Genomic DNA, 21,367 nt, shown 5'->3' on the forward strand with positions numbered 1-21,367 from the left:
TCTTGAAGTGACAAAGGATGCTCTGCAGAGGGTGGGGTCAGAGTAACAGCAAACTTCTCGATACTCTTGCACTTTGCAAAATGCACAGGTTCTCCTGGAAACCTCACTCTCCACTGGAAGAGTCCGTCCCTCCCCCGAGGATGTCCGTGTGAACCTGTATGTGGTCACAGCTTCTTTACTTGTGGGCAAGGTCTGCAGCAACCTTCCAGGCAGGTAAGTAACAAAACCTGTCACCAGGAGACGGTTAGCCTCTTTAACGAAGGACAGAGAGAAAGGTTTATAATACAAGCACCCCCGGAAGAGGAAATACATTGATCGAAAGTCACAGAAAAGAGCAAAAAAGCTGATGGCAGACCTTTCTGGGGCAGAAAGAAGGCAGAGGTCAGGGGGATTAAAACAGAGGTGGAAGTTTATAGGTTATATAAATGTCTAATCACTCTGTTGTACATCTGAAACTAATATAATATTGTATGTCAACTGTAACTTAAACATAAATTTAAAAAAACCAGAAGCGGAATTGACTTGGCACCTATCACAGATTATTGGGTACTTAAAGTACAACCTACCGACTCTCATTCATGTTGTCGGTTATTCAGGTTCCTTTGCTTGTCCGCAGTAGATGGCTGCATCCTTGCTTCCAGGGCTCTGAGCTGGGAGAAAGGAGAAAACCCAAACTAGGCCAAGTGTTACCTGTGAACAACAACCATGATCAAGTTCTGATAAGAGTAGTGATGACGTTAGAGGTTAAATTGAGATTGTCATTCTCTCTTCAGATTGTGACGTCCATAACTTCCGCCATCCCCTTTATTACAGAGAACTGAGAGTGGAGAGTGTCTGGGTGTGTGAGGATGTTCCAATTGGATGAGCAGCCACATGAATGTTCCAAATGCCAGTTCCTCCAGCAAAGTGTCCCACTGTTTCGTTCCTCCTGACCAGGCTGGATAATGCAGGAATAAGAACACAGAGAGAGAAGCAGTGCTTTTAAAAATAGATCTGACTTAGTAGTCTTTAAATAGCCAAGGATTATGATATGACAGAGGGCTTCTTTGGGTCTCCAGCTAGACAAAATCGCCTCAATGGACTTGACTAAAGGAATTTGGCTTTGCTAAATAAGAACTTCTAAAAGGTAAGAACGCTGCTAAACAAGAGAATTTCCTTTTCTGCAGCAGAGATGGTCACTGAAACTCAGCCCACCTTGACATGGAGAGATAGACTAAATCCTTGCTATTCAAAGTGTGGTTCCTGGACCAGCAGCAGTAACCTCACCTGGGAGCTTGTTAAAGCTGCAGACTCTGAGACCCTACCCTTGACCTACTGAATAAGAATCTCCCCTATAACAAAACTCTCAGGCGAAACACACGTACCTAACAGACCAAGAAATGCTGGACTAAATGACCTTTTCAGATTCTTCCTACTTGAGGATTTGATGGATCACCCCCAGAGGAGAAGCAGTGTGACTATCTGCAGAGGGAGGACCTGATTGCCACAGCTTTCTACTCATCTGTGTTTATAGAACACGTTTCTCCACAACCTCAAGGGGCTGCAGCTACAGTCTCTCTGAACACACGAGGCTCTCTGTGGCAAATCCCTGGAAGATCACATGGATTGGGAGTCTGCTGTGTGTCCAGAGGGACTGTAGTTGCCCCTTGAGGTATGCCTCTCTGAGGCCTATCAAGGACTCCCAGAGTAAGGAGCAAGGAGCAAGGAGCAAGGAGCAAGGAGCAAGGCGGTGATCCAGTGGTTTGTGCAGATCCTGGCTCTTCTCTCAGTTGTGGGAACCACCTGCAAACTTCCCTGTTCATTCACCTGGGGCTACAGATGGCAGGCAGTGCCCAACATCTCATCTGGTGAAGAATCATAAGGCAATTCATAAATTTTCCCAAGAAGGTCTTGTAAAAGTCATTGCATACATTATTCAGAAAAACCTATGAGAAAAAGAACACCAAAATCTCATGTGGAGAGTGAGAGGGTCTCAAGATATGGCCAACAACCTCTGTCTAGGAGGATCTAGTTCATGGACACACTCACAGGGAGCATGTCCATCCAGTTGCTGATATCAACTACTGATTTGGTCTGCTATAAAAAATACCATAGACTGGGTGACTTAAACAACAGACATTTATTTTCTTGTAGTTCTGGAGGCTGGGAAGTCCAAGATCAAGGTTCTGGCATGTTAAGTTCTTGGCAAGGTCTCTTTTCCAAGCTTATAGATAGCTGCTTTCTCACTGTTTCTTTGCATGGTCTTTCCTCAGGGTGTGTACATGGAGAGGGAGAAGGCAAAGGAAAGAAAAAGAGAGAAAGAGAAGGGGAGGGAAGAGGGAAGGAGAGAGGGCAACTCTGGTGTGTCTTTCCTTTTTTTTTTATAAGGGCATTAATCCCATAATGGAACCCCATCGTTATTATTTCATTTAAACCTAATGACCTCCCAAGGTCCCACCTCCAAATACCATCATGTTGTAGATTAGGACTCAACATATGAATTTTGAAGGGATACAGACATTCAATTCATAACAACCACCAAGTAAGAGACTTCAGAGGAATCCATAGTTTCTTCCTTAATTCATATGCTCTTGACTAATACTAATATTTTTAAGTACACTAAGACTACACTAATAGAGAAATGGAAATTTTAAAATTATACATCTTCATAAAATTAGTATTGCTGTAGAAATGCAGTGCATTGGTCTCTAGACTCTCCACTTCACTATTTCTGATGGGCTGTGGTCCAACAGTCAGGTCAAAGATGAGCTGCACTGAATATGTATTCAAAGTAAGAAGAACAGTTGAGATCAGGGGCTCTAGAGTTATGACCTGGCCTCCAATGTGATTCTGTGACTTTCTACTTTTGACCTTCCCAAACTTTGATTACCCCATCTATAAAATGGAGGGAATTATACCTTCTATCATTATATACCACTAGAGGCCCAGTGCACAAAATTCGTGTACTGGTAGGGTCCCTAGCAGCTGCTGGCTGCTGGCCGGGTCTCCCTCCCTTTCCCCGGCCGGCCCCACCCCCTGGTCAAACTCCCGGACAACTCCCAGTCGAGGGGACAATTTGCATACGACACGTTTATTATATAGGATTATATAGTCATGTGAAGGGTAAATTAAATAGACATGAAACACTCTGCCACAGTTAGACACTGAATATACAGTGGCTATTACTATTGCTGTAGTTGATATGATTGGTCATGATACTTAGGGTCTTTTTGGCTCATGTGTGCTCTTTCTACTCTTAGGCTGAGACTTCTAAGAATCAGGACTTAAGTTTCCCTCAGTAGACTCCATTTCACCTTCCCTGAGATTGTGAAAGGTCTGCTTTCTGTATCTCATGGAGCAGCCCATGTAGGGCCCTGCCCTTGTTGAGCATCAGAACTAGTATTGTGGCCACTTGCTTCACTACTGGCTAGAAGAACTCCTCCCAAGTCCTGAGCTCCCAGTAAGACTTGCAACACAAGTTGGGCCTTGTTTGTTAGGAGGCCAAGAATCCTCCTCCACCTCTCCAATCCTCATTACCCCACCCTGGTAAGCACTGATCTTCATCCATACCTCTTTACCCCTGCCCACTTCCCCTTATACAACTCTTCACCCCTGAGCACATATCATGCATTGGCCTTAAAGGGTGATCTTTCCTTCATTTTAACTTTCACTTCCTAGGGTCAGCCATCTGAGAAGGCACCTAGGAGCATACCCAGTATTTCATGGATGGGTCACCTGTACTTTCCCAGAGTAGAAGCAGGCATCATTTCTACCCTGCCATGTGGTCCCAACTGGACCCAGTGACATCAAAATCTGTTGTCATCTATCCAAGGAAAACCCGTGTCCTCAAAGCCCTTCATCCTGATTCCTTTGTCCAGTGCTCTTAAACTACACAAATGGTTTTGACCTGCTGTGTAAAGGCCTTGGGCCCTGCTCCTCTCTCAATCCCACTCCCTAATCAATTGTCCAGTTATCTCTTCCAGGAAGTTTCCTGCCTTCTCTCACAAGCCAAGCTGGCTTGGGGCCCCTCCACTGAGCTTACTTCTATAATTACCCATTGTCTGCCTCTCCCACAAAACCAACTTCAAGGAGGGCTGGGGTCATGTTATTCATCTCTGTATTCCCAGCACTTAACACAGTCTAATAAGTGCTAAGCATGCAATAAATGTGGAAAACAAAAAAAGAAAAGAAGAAAGGAAGAAAGAATAGAATGATAGATGTAGGAAGAAGGAAATAATGAGAAAAGACTGGATCTAATTCTGCAGAAGAATTCCCAATGGTCCTGAGCAGTGAAGCTAAAATTCATCTTTCTCTATATTTAATCTTCCAAATTTTCTCTCCATGTTATTAACATAAAAATAAGATGAGTTTATAGACTTATTATAACTGTTGGCTAAATAATCATGATGGTTTCTGGAGCCCCGGGCCATCAGCAAGCCCTATAAAGTACTCTCTACTCACAGCAGGACATAAAACCATCATCAAATATAAACACTGAACTTTTTCCTGGTCACAGATACCCAGTCCATTCAAAGGTCAAGGTCAGTCACTCTTCTTGTGTATGTGTGCCCTCCACAGCTGGCAAACATTTCCACACATATCCAAGAAAGGGGGAGCAGGACCAAAAAGCTCTTAGGGATTCACTGTTGATCATAGTCATCTTATAAGTATTTCCACAAGTAGAGAGAAACAGGGTCCCAGAAAGCTAAATAGCAAAAACAAAACAGCCAGATAATCAAGAAAAGTATCCTCATGTGTGCATATATACATACACTCAACAGTTGAACTTTCCTAATAATGTTTTGCTCAGATTAATAATTAAATGGCCCTGTGTACTTTGAATAGAAGCCAAATGCTCAGCTAGGAGAGACAACAGAGAAGCATATAAATGAGGTCAGCCTAGAATGAAAATTAGCCAGTCCACCATGCAGATAATCTAGAGATTCTTACATTCATTCCCTATATCTTCTTTGCCTTAATAAAAATAATTTATTGTCCCAGCCAGCGTGGCTCAGTGGTTGAGCACCTACCTATGAACCAGGAGGTCATGGTTCTGGGCACATGCTCAGGTTGCAGGCTCGATCCCCAGTGTGGGGTGTGCAGGAGGCAGCCAATCAGTGATTCTCTCTCATCATTGATGTATCTATCTCTCTCTCCCTCTCCCTTCCTCTCCAAAATCAATAAAAATGTATTTACAAATAAATAAATAAAAAAAATAATTTATTTCATTGAGGTAACAATGGTTAATAACATATATTTTAGGTGTAGAACATTATAATTTGAGATCTGTATAGTCTATTGCATGCTCACCACGAAAAGTCTAGTTTCCATATAATTGACCCCCGTTACCCATTTTGCTCTCCCCTTCCCCCTTCCCCCTCTGCTAACCACCATTCTGTTGCCTGGATCAATAAGCTTGTCTTTGTTTTGCGTTGTTAGTTTATTTGTTACTTTTTTGTTTTGTATTCCATATATAAGTGAAATCATACAGTTTCTGTCCATTTCTGTCTGACTTATTTCACTTGGTGTAATATTCTCAAGATCCATCCATGTTGTCACAAATGTTTCCTGCTAAATTTTGTTTTAACTCAAAATTTTAGATATGGATTACATATAAGGCATGAAGGAAGTTTACTGTACAAACTTTGGTCTACTCCAGCCAATTCAGTCATTGCTCTCTCTACACCCAATAGAAGCAATAGTTTTACCCTAAAGCCTGAGCCAAACTTTGTTGCTTGTGTTTGGAGGACAGCTCCTCCTGGCTATGGGAGCTAATCCACATGTGTGTTCTCCCTCCAGCAGAGCATATCTCTTATAGACACCATGGCATCTCTCCTAACAAAGAGGGTACATTCCCCATGACTTACTGTGTGGTCGGGAACTTCATTACTGAAGGTGGAAATCCTATGGTAGTAACTTCCAGGGTACTGGAAAAATGAGTGTGACTGTAGGAAAAGATAATCTGCTCTAGACTACTTTTTTAATACTGTCAAATATTAATCTTGTCTCTGGGGGGGAAAAAGGAGAGATTAAAGTTAGCAGAGGATCTAAGGGGAGCCAACTAGTGCTCAGGCAAGGAAGACAGGAAATGGGGAAAAGGAGCATGAGAAGGAAGAAGGTCATAGAAGAAAATGGTCTTCCCCAAAGCCAAGGAGGATGGGTGTTTCCCAGGAAAGCAGCATGTCTCCCGAAGACACAGACCAGATTTGGAAGTAGGTGGGAGACTGTCTTAGTAAATGTGCCAGACGCAGCGGGCCTCTGTGGAAGCCAACAGTTCATGCAGTTGATTTCAGTAACAATGTAGTTCTCAAAATTCTTTCACACCTACTGCTCTAGATTAAAAGAGAAGAGATATAACAACTACATTCAAGGTAAGAATTTTATTTTTAATCCTCACCCGAGAATATTTTCCCATTGATTTTTAGATAGAGTGGAACAGAGGGTGAGAGGGAGGGAGGGAGGAAGGGAGGGAGGGAGGGAGGGGAGAGAGAAACATTGATGTGAGAGAGACACATCAATTGGTTGCCTCCTGCACGCAATGAAACTGGGGTTGGGGAATGAACCTGCAACTCAGGTATGTGTCCTTGGCTGGGAATTGAACCTGTGACCCTTCCGTCTTAGGGTTGATGCTCCTCTAACCACTGAACATCCCGGCCAGGGCCAATGTAAGAATTTTGATTGGATCTTCTTTGAAAAAATATCTTAGAAGACATATGAGGGAAATTTTTATATTGATTAGGAATTAGGTGATTTAGAGAATTATCATTAATTTTCTTAAGCATAATAAAGATTATTGTGTATATGTAGGAAATTGTCTTTATTTTTCAAGAGATGATGTTAAAGTATTCAGGGGTCATGTCTATATCTTACTTTGAAATGTTCTGAAAAAAATATATACAACAAAGTGTAAACAATTGCAGAATCTGGGAGAGGGATTTGAGTCCATTGTACTATTCTTTCAACTTTCCTACACATTTGAAAATGTTCATAATTAAATAAAATTTAAAATTCCCTCTACTTGTGAGCTGTTATACTAAGGACTGTAGTAGAATAAAACCATTTGTGTGTCAATTAGCCAAGAAGTAATCATAACTAACAGTTATCATATGACAGGAAATTCTGAGCACTAGCATGAGTTTTTTTCTTTGGTCCTAACAGCAACACTGCATTATGGGCTCTTCTTTAAAGAAAGGGGAAACTGAGGCTTGGCAAGTGAAGTACCTACCCCACATCATACAGCTGTCAGGGCCTCATACCAACCTGGCTGCGATCCGGTTCTGGACTACCTACTCCTAACTGTGATCCTCCACCTCCAGTCTCCCAGGAAACACCTTGAAAGGCAATGCCCCGTTGCAGTAACAGTGACAGAAATCATTAACCTGTCAACCTGTGAGTACAAACAACCTTTATAAGAGCCTTTCCTGCTTTGACAGGGAGAAGAAAGGTCTCCAGGGGCTGCCAGGGGAGAAGAGGCCACAGGTGCCGAGAAAGAGGAAGTGGGGAAGGAAAACTGTTTGGGGGCAAACTGAAGCTGTAAGGCGGATAGTTTTGCCTGAAGCAGCAGACAAAACGTTTTCTGTTTAGGAGTAAAGTCGCTGCAATCAACACTGCTCCATGCCACTAATGAAGGCTGGAAAAACACACAGCTACAACATACAATGGTGTTTGCTTCCCAGGGGGTTTCTCAATCAAGGTCTCAGCATGTCTGAAGTTCCAATCACTGACTCCCATTCAGGACAGCAATGTGATTGAAGAGAATGGGGTTGGGCTCTGTTGAGCCATCCTTACCCTCCTACCCCTATATGACCTGGGCCAGAGAGAGCAGAGGGCAGGGTGTGCCCGGCCAATTGGCCTCTATAGGAATTTTAACCATGACTTCAACCTGACTTGCCCTCTGCTCCAGTCTCCTGACTAACTGGCCAGTGCACATGGCAAAGCCACAGTTCCACGGCCAGCCTGGCAGGCCCACCATGCAATAACCAGGGTCAAGTTCTGGTTTGCTCTTGGTGTATGAAATATGTAAGAGTTGGAGAAATCATGTAAAAAGTCAGGAGGATGTAAACATTCCAAGTACCAGTCTCCCAGGGATTGGGCATTAGAACAAAAGTCATTTTCTGCCGTGCCCTTTTCCTGCAATCCAGCTTTTCCTGAGAAAAGAGCTACCTCGTAAAACCTCCAATGTTCTGAGTAACTCAGGACTAACCATTAGGCAGTGGGGCTAAGGGTCCCTTTGTGCAGAATTTGGGAACTGCCCCTTGGGATTTTTTTTTTTTTAAGCAAACACAATTGTGCCAACTGATCTCAAAAGTATTTCTAGAAAATTCACACCATCGTGACTATCTCAGACCTTCCCTTAGCCACAGGCCAGGGGCAACGAGCTCTGAAGCAGCCCCTCAGAAGACACAAAGTTGAAGTCAACTTTGATGATTCCTGTGAAGAAGAATTAACAATCTCAAAATGAAAGGTGTTCCTGGGGAAAGAAATGGTGCAATGCAAAAGTTCATTTGTTAAAATAAACAGCTTTCACAGGGCGTTTTCCCTTAAAGGTCTCCCTAGACCTAAACAGTCCTCCTGCCTCGAACCCATCTTGCACACCACACAGCTGTGAGCGTCGGATGAGCTGCTCTGATTTCCCTGCTTAAAAGCCTCAGTGCCCCCACCTCCGGCCCCAGCACTGCTCCCCTTCCTCTGGCTTCTCTGAGCTCTGAGACTCCCTTCTCCCAGTGATCTTCTAATGGTAAGCATGAAGCCACCCCTCCCCTGCTGGGAAGTTGTGGCTGGCTCCCGAGCCCCTGCAGGATAAATATGCACACTAGTTATTTGGTGCACAAGGCCTTCATGATCTTCCTCCTGCCCCCTTTTCCCAGACTCACCTGCTAGCAACACCTCACATGTATCCTTGGTTCCAGTCACACACTTCTCTGTAATATGTGGCATCTGACCATGCCTTTTCATTCGCTGTTCTCCCTGTCTAGAATGCTGTTCCTCTGAGTCCACAGGGTAAACTGAGGCTTCAAGACTCAGCTCAAGATTACATCTTCCCAGAAATACTCTTACTTCCTCCCTCCCCACCACCCCATCACCAGACATCCATGGCTCCCCAGCCACACAACCATCACACCTTTTTCCAAGGCTCTGCTCCATCCTCTGTTCACACATCTGCCTCCCACACAGACTGTGAGGACAGAGCCTATGCAGTGCTCAGGTTGGCACTCCTAGTTTTTAGCACGGCACCTGTCACCTAGTGGGCAGTTCACAATGTGCAAGGACCCTAGACCCTCCCCAATCATCAATACCAAGCTCACCTGAGAGGATTGCCACCCAGTCCCCAAATTCTGTATCCTATATTGTCTGTAAACTGTTACTTCTCTCTTCCTGCATTTTTTTTGTATTTTCTAGAATTTTAACAATATTCTACTAAACTACAATATGCTTTTAGAGAAGCCACACCTTTTACTCCCTTTTTTCCCTCACCAGACTTTGGTTTTGGATATTGATGAGCAACTGATTTATCTATTGGTCCTTTAAGACAGCAACATCAATGGTTTTAAAATCTCTTAGTTTATAGAGAAAATTTAGCCTAAAGACTGACTCCATTTGTCCCCCACTCAGGAGCCCAGAGTTTCTGTAAGATGAACGCTGTATATTTGGAGTTTGTAGGGAAGCAATGGGCTCATAGGATAAAAGGTCCTGGCCCTGTGCCCTGGCCACCTTCCCCACTGTCTGTCCTCCTGCTTGGTCCCTCCCCAGCCTGGGCTCCATTTCCCTGCCGAGGGCCACAGGATTCAGAGGTAAACCCACATTTATACAAAAGTCCTCCCTGATTTTCTGAGGGTAACCCTTGTGGGGTCTGGTTCTCTGCTGTCCCAATCATTCTTTATCAACAGGACCTGCAGCTCTGACTTACTGTGCGAGGGGAGGAATTCATATAGAGTACATTGCTTCTTTCAGAGTGACCTGGGAGAAACTTTTATTCAGTGTCACCATTCCAGAAATTCTAAAATGCAGGTCTGGGAAAGGAGAAGGTTATATAGAAAAACTGTCCCTTGACTTCCACCTGTCACTTCTTTTTTATCACTAGCTTCCGGAAGAGTCCAGTGTCTGGAGGTCTTTGGCCAGGATGGTGGTGTACTGGACAGTATCCCTAGGCTGCTGGCTAGAACGGCAGCAAAATGGCCTCAGGGTTGGAATGCGCCATTGGGAAAGCAGCTGGTGTCTCTATCCATCACTCTTCCTCCACCTCTATGACCCCGCCTCTTCTTCCCATGGCCGTAGTGCCACAAACTACCCATCAAAGACCTTGGCAGAGGGACACTAATTTATTAGTTGAAGGAGTCTGGTTTCAATGTCAGACTGACATTGGCGAAGACTCCCCACAGCCTCCCCTGCCTGGAACCTTCAGATCCTGGGCTTGAGTGTTGTGGGATGGGAATCCAAATCCATACACCTGCTCATAGTCAAGGGATGGCCAGGAGTTAAGGATAAGAGGGCAAGGTTGGGAGCTAATTACTGGAGAGGTGGGCACACATGGGCCTCCACCAGCCCGAGAAGGTTAATGTGACATAATTATGGTTAACCAAGGGTGGGCTTTACCTAGTCCAAGATCCTGGGAGCTTCTCCAAGGTGGTGAGCCAGGCAGCTGAGAGCATCTTGGGGTTCCCGCAGCAGGTATTGAAACTCAAGCTATGGTGTCTAGGTTCCAGTGCAGGAAATAATATGCTGGATTTTAGAGGGGTATGATGAATCCTCAGGCAAGGGATGGTCAAAAGAGAACATTACAAAGCAGATTGATAACAGGGAATCAGGATACTGCAGTCAAACCATGCTTACTAGCTGCAGTATTGCCTTGGTGGGCAACAGGCTGAGGGCATCTCTTCTTCCTCCCATCTGGAGCCAGGCCTGGCAGGCCCCAGACCTGGGCAGGACTGACTGCAGGTGGAGCCCTCTTCAGGCCAATCGGCAATCAGCACCTTAAGGACAAGGACCATATCTGGCTAACTCTTTACTCAGTAAGTGCCTGGCATATAATAGGTGTTCAATAAACACTCATTGAGTAAATGGCCACTGTGTACGTTGTTGGGGAACAGGATGAGGATGCCAAGCACAGCCTCCTTTCACTAGAAGAGCAAAAAACAGTGTTCAACCTGCAGGTACCACTACTATCAGAGATGTGTCTGGGCCCTTCATGCTCCAACCTCTGGGTTTGTTTTAACAGATACCTATAGTGTTTGCCATGTGCCAGCAAATACCAACCGATTTAATCCTCAAACAACTCTATGAGGTAGATACTTAAAAAAAAATCCTCACCAGAGGATACTAGTATGTTTAGTGATTTTTAGATATAGAGGAAGGGGTAGGTGGGGGGAGGGAGAAACATTGATGTAAGAAACATCAATCAGTTGCCTCTTATAAGCTCCCCCAACCGGGAATCGAACCCACAACCTAGGTATGTGCCCTGACTGGAAATTGAACCAGCAATCTTTTTGGTGTATGGGACGACACTCCACCCAATGGAGCCACCACGGCCAGGACTGAGGTAGATCCTTTTAATTAGCCTATTTTATAGATGAGGAAACTGAAGCATAGACAGGTCAAGTAACTTGACCAAGGTTACATGGTAACGAGTAAGCAGTAGAGTCTGGATGTGAAGCCAGGCATTCTGGCTCTAGAGCCCATGTTGACCTAAAGGCTCCAGACCATTGCTATCCGTAAACTATGCAGTGCTGATCTCTGTGACCCTCCAGAAGGTCACAGAGATACCTGAAGTCCAAGTTGTCGGTAGTAGCTATAAGATATGTAACAATTCCCAGGAGCAAATGTGAGTATCTCTTAAATGCAAGTGAGAGACAGACTGGTAAAGCATCGCCTTGTAGAAAAACTCCCTGGGGCCTTTCGGACTCTGCCACCTATGCCAGAGCCAGCCTCGTGGGTGGGCATGTGACTGTGCAGTCACACTGGTACCTGTGCTCAGAAGGGCCCTACATTTAGTTTAATGTTCTTCTGCTGCCATCTTGAAATTCCTAATTATTTTTTTAGCAAGGGCTGTGGGATTTTTATTTTGCGCTGAACTTTGAAAATTATGTAGTTGGCCCTACCTGTGTTTGTATCATGTCCATCAGATTCATCCCCATTACCTTCCTCTCACCCTCCCTCTCTTGCCCACAAAAATCACTCTTGCAATCTCCGTACATTTTTGTCATTCTTAGGTACTAGGAGAATGTGCAGATCAACTCTAGTTCTTATGAATCTCTTACAGTATTTTAATGTTTCTTCTGAAGCCAACTAGGGGTTTCTTTTTCATGAGATCTGAGGACTCTGATACTCACTCCATCCCTCCCACCCTCTCATCTCCCTGCTGCTTGCTGATCCAGGGCTGAGATAAAGGCAGTGAGTATGAGGTGGGTTGTCAGCAAAAAGAAGCCTCAATGAAAAGACAGCATCGCGGTATTAAAAGATAAGATGAACAATATTAACAATTTTAAGAGTTTATGTGAGCAAAAATTGATTAGAAGCGCTTCTCTGACAGGAGCCAGGGAAAGACACACAGAGAAAGTGCAGAAGCAAAGAAAGGAAATCATTTGATTGCTGTAGCTTAAAGCCTAGTTGGCTCTTCGTGACTGGTTGTCCTTAGTGTTTTGATTTCATAACCTTGAGGCATTTACAGGCTTAGATTTTGGTTTACTTTCATTGGCCATCACAGATGTTAGGGTCAGCTCAGTCTAAGGGCCTCCTTGTTTAATTAATTTAACAGTAGTCTAGGTTAAAAGAGATTTAAGAGACATGTCAGCTAAATTAATGTGTGGATCTTGTTTAGATCCTGATCCAAACAAACCAATTGTAAAAAGATATGTTTTAGCTCAGCCGGTGTGGCTCAGTGTTTGAGCGCCGACCTATGAACCAGAAGGTCATGGTTTAATTCCTGGTCAGGGCACATGCCTAGGTTGCGGGCTCCATCCCCAGTTGGAGGTGTGCAGGAGGCATCCGATCAATGATCTCTCTCATCGTTGATGTTTCTATTTCTCTCTCCCTTTCCCTTCCTCTCTGAAATCAATAATATATATATATTATTCAATATATATATATATTGAAAGATATGTTTTAGATAATCAGGAAATATTGAATAACTGTGTGTTAAATGATATTGATGAATTAGGCTTCATTTTGTTGAATGCGAAAAAAGTACAGTGATTATGTAAGAAAATGGCCTTATTTCTTTTAGAGATGCACACTAAAGTATTTAGAAGTTTTATGACATGGTATCTGGGATTTGCTTTAAAATGCTTTGAAAAAAGAAAGATAGGGTTGGAGAGGGAGAGAGATGAAATATATATGGCAAAGTACTGATGCTTGTTGAGGTTGGTGATGGCATTTCTTGTACTCCTTTCTTTGTGTATGTTTGGAAGTTTTTATAATAAATAGTTAAAGTGAGGAAGAGGAAAAGTAAGAGAGAGAGAGAGAGAGAGAGAGAGCATCCAGACCACATGTTTCCAGAAGAGTAGAGCAGATGTTTACTGCTGTTCTTTTTCAATGGCTTAGAGGATTCTGGTCTCTGACAGAGTTGTTTTTTATGTGTGGACAGCACTCAACTTTGCAATTTCTTTTGAATCATATTCTTCTTGAGCCGTTTCAGTGATAGTGGGAATGGCTCCACTCAACTTACTCTCCTGCCTGTTCCCTCTGTGCTCAACAGCTTATGAAGATCCCAGTATAATGGGAGCTACAGAGGATCAAACTCATGACCTTGACTTATTAACCTCCTTCCCTAATTTCATCGCATCCAAATCCTGTTCCTTCTCTGGAACTAATTCAAGTGTTACCTCCTATGTGGAGCCTTCTGTAACCGCCTGTTCTATCCTGATCTCTTCTTCCTGATATGTAACTATTTGGTCTTGAGTTGTTCTTGAAGGATTTTGTGCAACCCATTCTTATCTTCCCATCAGATTGCAGTTTCCCGTGTGTTCTATTCTGACAGAGTTCAGTGTACCCTGAACAGGCCTATTCCATGCTGAGCACATTGTAGGCCATTCATTCATATGTTCATTCATTTTTTTTCCTCCAATACTGAGCACTTACTCTACACTAGGCATGGAGCTAGATGCTGGGGATTCAACAGTTGAATGAGATAGACCCAGTCTCAGCCCTGGGGCTCTCTCTTTATTGAGCCAGGAGAGATGACATTAAACAAATAACTTCATAACAAAACAATTCATAACAATGGTGTGAGTGCTGTAAAAGCCCCGTGCATGGTGCTCTGCGGTCCAAAGAGTCAGGAAAGACTCCCCTAAGGAAGTGACTTTAGGAAAAGACTTGAAGGAAATGTAATAATTAGCCTGGCAAGGAGGTGGGAGGAGCGTTCCAGGCAGAGCAAACAGCAAGGGAAAGGCCCCTGGGGGAAGGAGCTTGGCATACCAAAAGAAACCCAGTTCTACTGACCTGCAGAGGCCAAGATGGAAAAGAAGCATACTTATTTAACTAAGCACATTTTAAGCTGAGTTCTCCTCATTATCAGAAATAGCTTGTTGCAGTATAGCCTCCAATTTGTCCCTTTCTCCCTGCATACATACCGCTTTGCAATATGATTTTGTCCCTCTTCCCAACAAGCAGCAGGATCTGTTTCTCTGTCTGTTGCATTTGGACTTGCCTGCATGACTTTCTTTAGTGAGTGGACAGTAGCAAATGTGATACAAGCAGAGGCTCTCGCTGGTGAGAACCCTTTGCCACCAGGCGAACAACTGCTGGTCCTGCCCCCTTGAGGATGAGAAGAGCTACCTGGGAAGAGGCTCTGGCCATACCCATTGCTCTAGCATTCTACTTGAGGCCTCAGACATATGAGTGAGGCCATCCCAGACCATCTAGCCCCAACCAAACCAGAAAAACCACTCAAACAACCTACAAAATCATGAACTGTAATCAAAGTTTGTTATTTTAAGTCGCCAGGTTTTGAGGCAGTTTGTTATAAAAGCTAACTGACACATCATCCTTGTGTCTTACACACTCTTATCAACTTTCTCCTGTGTTTAAAGCATTTGTTAGGCACTATAGTAAGTAAGAACTCAAAGGTTATAATCTAGTTACGGAGATGTTTTACCTGTATAAAGATAAGTAACACTAAAGTTCAAAATGCTAATGCTTGGTGAGTTCTACCAATAGTTCTATAGGAATTGGGAGGAAGAAGTGATCCCCGTGGCAGAGAAAATTTCTGTAGGAGCTGGAACTTCAACTTGGTCTTGAAAGGCACTGACTTAGTCTTAGGTGACTGGAGAGGAACAGGGGTAGGATCTCTACAACAGCAGAAAAATGCAAACAACACCTTCAGCAAACTGGTGAGTCGTCTGGTTTGGCCAGAGCATAGAGCCTGTAAAGGGGATCAGTGAGGGCTAAGGTAGAAATGGGGGTGGGGGAGGCCAGGCTGTTGAGAGCTGGAGACCTGGAGTCAGAGTTGATCGATTTACCAAATAGAAACACAGCATACTCAGCAATATTTGGGACATGCTTATACTAAAAAATTATTTGTTGTTTATCTGAAGTTCAAATTTAATTGGAAGTTGTTTTTTTATCTGGCAACTGTAGCTGAGGCGGCAAACTCAAATGCCTATAAAAGGCTAAGAGATAAAATAGCTGAGTAATATGGGCAGGAAGTAAGGCAACAGAGCAAGGTGGGGACCATGGCAAAACAAGAGAATGCTTGTTCCACTTGGGGGAGCAATCCAACTTTGCCCCCACCAATTGCTGCCACATGACAATGCAGGTCTAATGTTGCTAATTCTTCTGGTTGTTGTTTTTGTTTTTTCAAGATAAGTTAGAATTCTTGATTTTTATGTGAAATCTCCTAATTATTTCATATAAATGAATATTTCAATACTTTAAAAACCCATGTAGGACAAACAAAGCATGTCTTCCAGCTATATCCAGCCTGAGAGCCTCTGGTTTTCAACTTCCATTTTAAGTCCTAAGTTCCTGGATAAGTTATTATTATTATTATTATTATTATTGCAGTAATGTATGCCTGTAAATAATTCAAACATCAAATAATTAAGGTGAATGCAAAAGTTTCCCTCTCCATTCTTCCTCTGCATCCTATTCCCCTCCACAGAGAGGTGCCGTCAGTAATCTGGGCATGTGTGCTAAGGATTTTGAACTTTATTTTGTAATCTGGCTTGGGTAAAGCCAGAATCTGCAAATTCTAGGTATAGCTACTAGTGGATCTTTTGCATATATGCACAAGGATATATGTGTATAAGGCAATATATACAATAATGTTTATTGTTGTGAAAAATTAAAAATATCTTAATCCCCAATTTAGAGAACTACATAAATAAACCGTGGTATATTCTTGTAACAAAACACTACATAGCAGTTAAACTAGATATTTATGTATCAAATGGATAGATTCTCAAAAGTATCAGGTGAGTGTAGAAAATACATAAAGGTATTTCTCTAAATCTATCTATTTAACTATCTATCTATCTATCTATCTAGTCAACTATAAAAACATGGACCAGATGAACATTCAACTAACTCATTGTATCAATTTCCTATTAGCACAAACTTAGTAACTTGAAAGAACACAACTGTTCTTGGGATCAACTGGGCTATGTTTCTTCTGGAGATTCTGGGAGAGAATCTTTGCCTTTTCCATCTTCTAGAGGCTGCCCACATTCCTTGGCTCTTGGCTGCATCACACCAACCTCTGTTTCCATCATCACATCTTCTCTAACTCTGACCCTCCCTCTAACAAAGACACTTGTAATTACATTGGCCTCAGCTGGATAATCCAGAATTACCTTCCCATTTCAAAATCCTTAATCGAGGTTGCAAATTCCCCTTTGCCATGAAAGGTAACATATCCATAGATTCCAGGGATTAGGATTTGGACATCTTTGGGGGAGCCATTACTCAGTCATAATAGTGTTTATGTGAGGAGAGAAGGAGGAAAATGCGATTGGGGAGATGAGATAAGAGAGCTTCAACTTTATCTCTGAGATTTTATTTCTTTGCTTTAATAAAGTTATCTGAAACAAATATGTCAAATTGTAGTTTTCTGATTATAAATGGTAGGTATTAGTCATATTATTTCATATATATTATTTCCTTTATTCACTTTTCCCCCCCAAAATTACAAACAGAGAGAAATGGGGTTAGGAAGGAAATATATTTTCTCCTACTTTAAATTTATGGAAGGTGTGTTGTGCTACTGTCAGAATCTAGAATGGAAGAATTGGACTTTCCTTTTGAGAAAGAAAGATTAGCATTTTAGTCCAGAAGGGACTATAGGAAACAGCTAGGCCAGTGGTTGTCAGTTGGCCCTGGAAAGACCCAGCTAGGGGCAGTAAGTACTTCAAGGGGCTGCTGGGGCCAAGAGGGGGCCCTTTAAAGACCCTCGGCCTTCTCTTATCCACCCTTACCACTCCCACCTTCCTTTCCACCAAAGCGCACTGCCTCTGTCCGTATGTTATGTTGTGGTTCCACTTAAGATGTCATCATTCAAAAATATATTCTGTCATATAAGTAAATACATAGACACATGTATGCACATACAATCACACACATGGACAGTTTGAAAACCACTAATCCATTCCAAGCTTCATCATTGTGTGATTTGAGGAGTCTGAATCCGGGAAAGACAAGTGACTTAAGATCCATAAAAGGTGTTACTATCTCTTAGTAAATCTCTTTTATTTGTGAGTCAGAGCCCAGCTCGTTGTAAACTCACAGAGGAAAGCCTCGAGATTTTCCAGTAACTGGAATTGTTTTATCTGAAATGCTTCCTGGAGTCATGGATTCCGAGGACAGGGGTGTGGAGACAAGGAAGGAGGGGGTGTTTCTTGTTCATCCTCCTGCCTCCAGATGAATATAGAAACTGCTATAAAGAGGGTTATTAAGAAGGGGAGAATAAGTAATAAATCTTTAAATATGAAAAGTAGTTTTTAAAAATCTGGATTTCCCAGAACTCCAGTGCACACAGAGGTTTTCCCCATTGCCTTTTATTCTCTCTCGCCTTTGTGAAAGTACGTGTGTTTTCCTTATTCTGTCTTCCCAAGTCTGCTTTTTGTCTGTCTGTCTTTTGTTTGACTTTCATATTTGTTATATTTTATTTGAAGTGAAAGGACGGGGCTGGGAGTCCTCCCTTCCAGGCATGGGGTGTGTGTATGGCGGAGGCTGTATCTCAGAGGACATTTTCTTTGCCAGTTGTGGAATGAAAGCGGTATAGAGGTTCAGAGGATCCACCAACACAGACAAGAGCAGAAAGAGGAACCAGTCAACCCAAGAACACCGCTTGGCAATATGTGTGCTGTGCAGCATGGAGCACGCTGTAAAGAACTAGCATCCACTTCTGGACACTGTCAATCTTAAGCTTTTGAAAACATTTTCATTGATACCATCCAAATGACTTGATTTCTAAGTGAAAAGTTGCATTAGGATGTTGCCTTCAAACCAGTTTGTATAGATTAGGTTTGGGTGTAGCTGAGAGAACTGATGACTAACATTTCTTGGACACATATCTGTTAGGTAGTCATCACTGTCCTGGGCAATTGTAGGCTGTAGTGGAACCTGCCGGTGGCCTAGTTAACATCCATCTCTTCCTCTCTTCCTTGCTGTCAGAATCCCAGTTTTGTTCATCTATTCTTTCCTTTTGAGGCTCAGAGAAAGGTGACCCTTAGATCCAAAGATGACTATTAGTCTACACAATTGTGATATTTCCATTTCCCTTAACAATGAGTGGATTGGGAAAGGTCATGTGATACAACTCTGGCCAATAAAGCATAAAGGGAAATCATTTTAGGGGGAGGCTGAAGGTTTTGGGGGAGAGACAGAAAGAGAGGGCTTTTCTCTCTGGGTATTGTGTCCAGATGGGATTCCTGAAATTGCTGTATTCAACTTGTTATCAGCACATAGAGGAGGGCAGAGCCAAGAATCCTGATATTCCTCCCTGGAACCTGGGATAACTCTGGACTTAGTACGTGATATGACTTCCTAGTATATAATATAATATAATCATTTTCTTATTGCTTAAACCATATTAAATTGGGGATCCTGTTACTTGCATCAAAAATCATACTGAGATCCATAGGTTAGTTCACTTAGTCTTTACCATTGTTCCCATAATACCTATTTCCTTTTTACAGATTAAGGAGTGCAGTTAAGTTAATACAGCTGGGAAGCAGCTTAGTCCAAATCCAGTCCAGTTCTGACTTCATGGAGATGGGACCGGCATTGCCCTGAAGGTGAGGGCAGGATATCGTTCATCAGTATCTGTTACAGTGCTTGTCAGGTAGTGGCCATTTTGAGTAAAAATGAGCTCAAATATGAGGCTTATTTTATTAATCTATGCTACTACTTTGGAAATAATAGATAACTTCTATTTCCCACCCCATGGTACATTAGGTATTCTTAAAAATCCTGCCACTGTCAAATACCTAAAATATCTAAAAATAATCAAAACAATTAAATAACTTTAAAAATATATTGCTGAGCTGGCACGCACACACACACACACACACACACACACACACACACACACACACAGAAAAACTAAAAGGCAAAAAAAAAAAATTTTTTTTTAAGCAATAGCAAATCTAGAAAGTTGAGTGAGTGCTAACGGCAGAGGCACTCTGAGGGAAAATCTGTCAATTTCTAGAGACCACAGGGCCCATACCAGCTGAAGGATCAGATCCAAGATCCCAGCATGAAGCTGGACTTCTGAAGGCCTGAACTACGGTGGCAGTGGTGTACCCTACAAAAGGACTAATAAGGAATTACTTGTCTTGGAAAAAGTTGCCTTGAGATATGTGTCACCATAAGCCAGCCCTCAACTCAGGTTTGGGTCCAAATTCACTCTATCTGCATATTCTGGGAAACCTCAAATTGATAATTTCCTTTAAATTGATCCTGGGTCGATATGACTCTGAGTGCCTAGTAAAAGCAAATGTAAATTCTCTCAGAGGAACATACCATCCTCAGCCAGGCCTCAAAGAATTCCAGCAGGTAAAGAGCCAATAAATATAAACTCAAAAGGAAACAAATGCCATAAGTGAGAGTCGTGAGAGTCAACAGAAACAACAAACAGAAGAAGCAGACTTCAGATATCTATTTATAATAATAAAAGCACAATATGCTAATTAGACTGGACATCCTTCCGGACGACCTTCCTGACGAAACCGGGGCTGCGAGGGAAGCCCAGGTCCCGGGTGCCAGAGGGAAGCCAGTGTCAGCAGCCAGGGGAAGGAAGGCCTACTCTTGCATGAACTTCGTGCATTGGGCCTCTAGTTGGAATATAAATATCAAACCAGAATATAAATTATTTTATAAATATAACCATAAACATTCCAACTCAGTGGAATGAGGAAAGGAAAGAAGTCTTGGGGGTGAGTGGGGGGGGGGGGGGGCAGAAAAAGGTGAGAGAATGAAGAGCAATAGCGAATTAAATTAAAAATAGTGTTGAACTTGTGTGGGTTGTGTTTTTTTTTTAATACAGTGAACATATATAATTACTCAAATAATACAATGATAAATGCATGTCGTAAAGATTCTAGCAATGAAGACTGTAAGGAAATATGAAATAAGAAAAAAAATTACTAGATGTTTCCAGTAGAAAACTGTGCATTACTCAGAGCAACCTCTTTAGGATCATTTCATTCTAGCCTTTCATTGCCTTGGAGCTATCTTACAACTCTGTAAATAGTAGATAACTAATGGCAATGCCAAATAATTCTCACCTATAAACATGCAAGGGAATTCTGTCCAGTAGAGGGACAATGTCTCTCTCCACCCTAGAAAAAGCAGCTTTGCATCCATTTGCAAATTCCTGATCTATAAATGTGTTATTCTTGGGATTCCTTGGAACCAGTTGCTGCATCTGCCTAGTCCTCTCATTAAGAATGAGTTTAAACAATCTTTAACATGTGTTCATTTTACATCTATAGGAGAGTCATGATTTTTACCTTTTCTTTTAAGTTATCTTTATAATAAAAAGTGTAACAAAATAGAATAAAGAGTGGAGTCTCCTCTTCCTCAACCCTTGAAAAGCACTTATGATCTGGTGGTAATCCTGGAGAGCATTGGAGAGAGGCTGTGTTCATTGAGCAGTGGTTCAGAGTGCGCTGCCCCTCCTTCTGGGTAGAGTCCACAGGCTGTCCCAGAGGCTGCTCCCAAGGTCAAGAGCTGGCCCAGTTTCCTTTGGTGCAAGACTGCCTGAGTTCAAATCAATCATGGCCCCACCGTTCAAATCTGAGAGGTTTGGGACAAGTTTCTTAAACCTCAGTGCCTCAGTGTCCTCATATGAAAATGAGGATAGCAATACAACCCACCTGGTGGGGTTCTTGTAAAGATTAAATGAGTTATATTTGTAAATCACTAGGAATAGTGCCTCAACCATGGGTGGAAGCAA

At 42.6% G+C, this 21,367-nt stretch overlaps 1 long non-coding RNA gene across 6 annotated transcripts in view; it reads right to left on the reverse strand.

Annotated features, from left to right (window-relative positions):
• LOC114233118 (uncharacterized) overlaps positions 1–21,367 on the reverse strand; it is a 38,062-nt gene that overhangs the window by 6,260 nt on the left and 10,435 nt on the right. Inside the window, exons 1-3 of one of the 6 annotated variants that reach the window (XR_008555168.1) lie at positions 10,810–10,882; positions 10,573–10,698; positions 567–690 (exon numbers count right to left, since the gene is read on the reverse strand). This is a non-coding gene — a long non-coding RNA (uncharacterized LOC114233118). Of the gene's footprint in view, positions 1–566; positions 691–1,806; positions 1,880–5,846; positions 5,925–10,572; positions 10,779–10,809; positions 10,883–21,367 lie in introns of those variants that run through there. The other 5 variants (XR_003619265.2, XR_003619267.2, XR_008555167.1 and 2 more) reach the window with 5 other exon arrangements.

Source organism: Eptesicus fuscus, chromosome 22, assembly GCF_027574615.1.
Source record: "Eptesicus fuscus isolate TK198812 chromosome 22, DD_ASM_mEF_20220401, whole genome shotgun sequence".
Classification (NCBI taxonomy): Eukaryota; Metazoa; Chordata; class Mammalia; order Chiroptera; family Vespertilionidae; genus Eptesicus; species Eptesicus fuscus.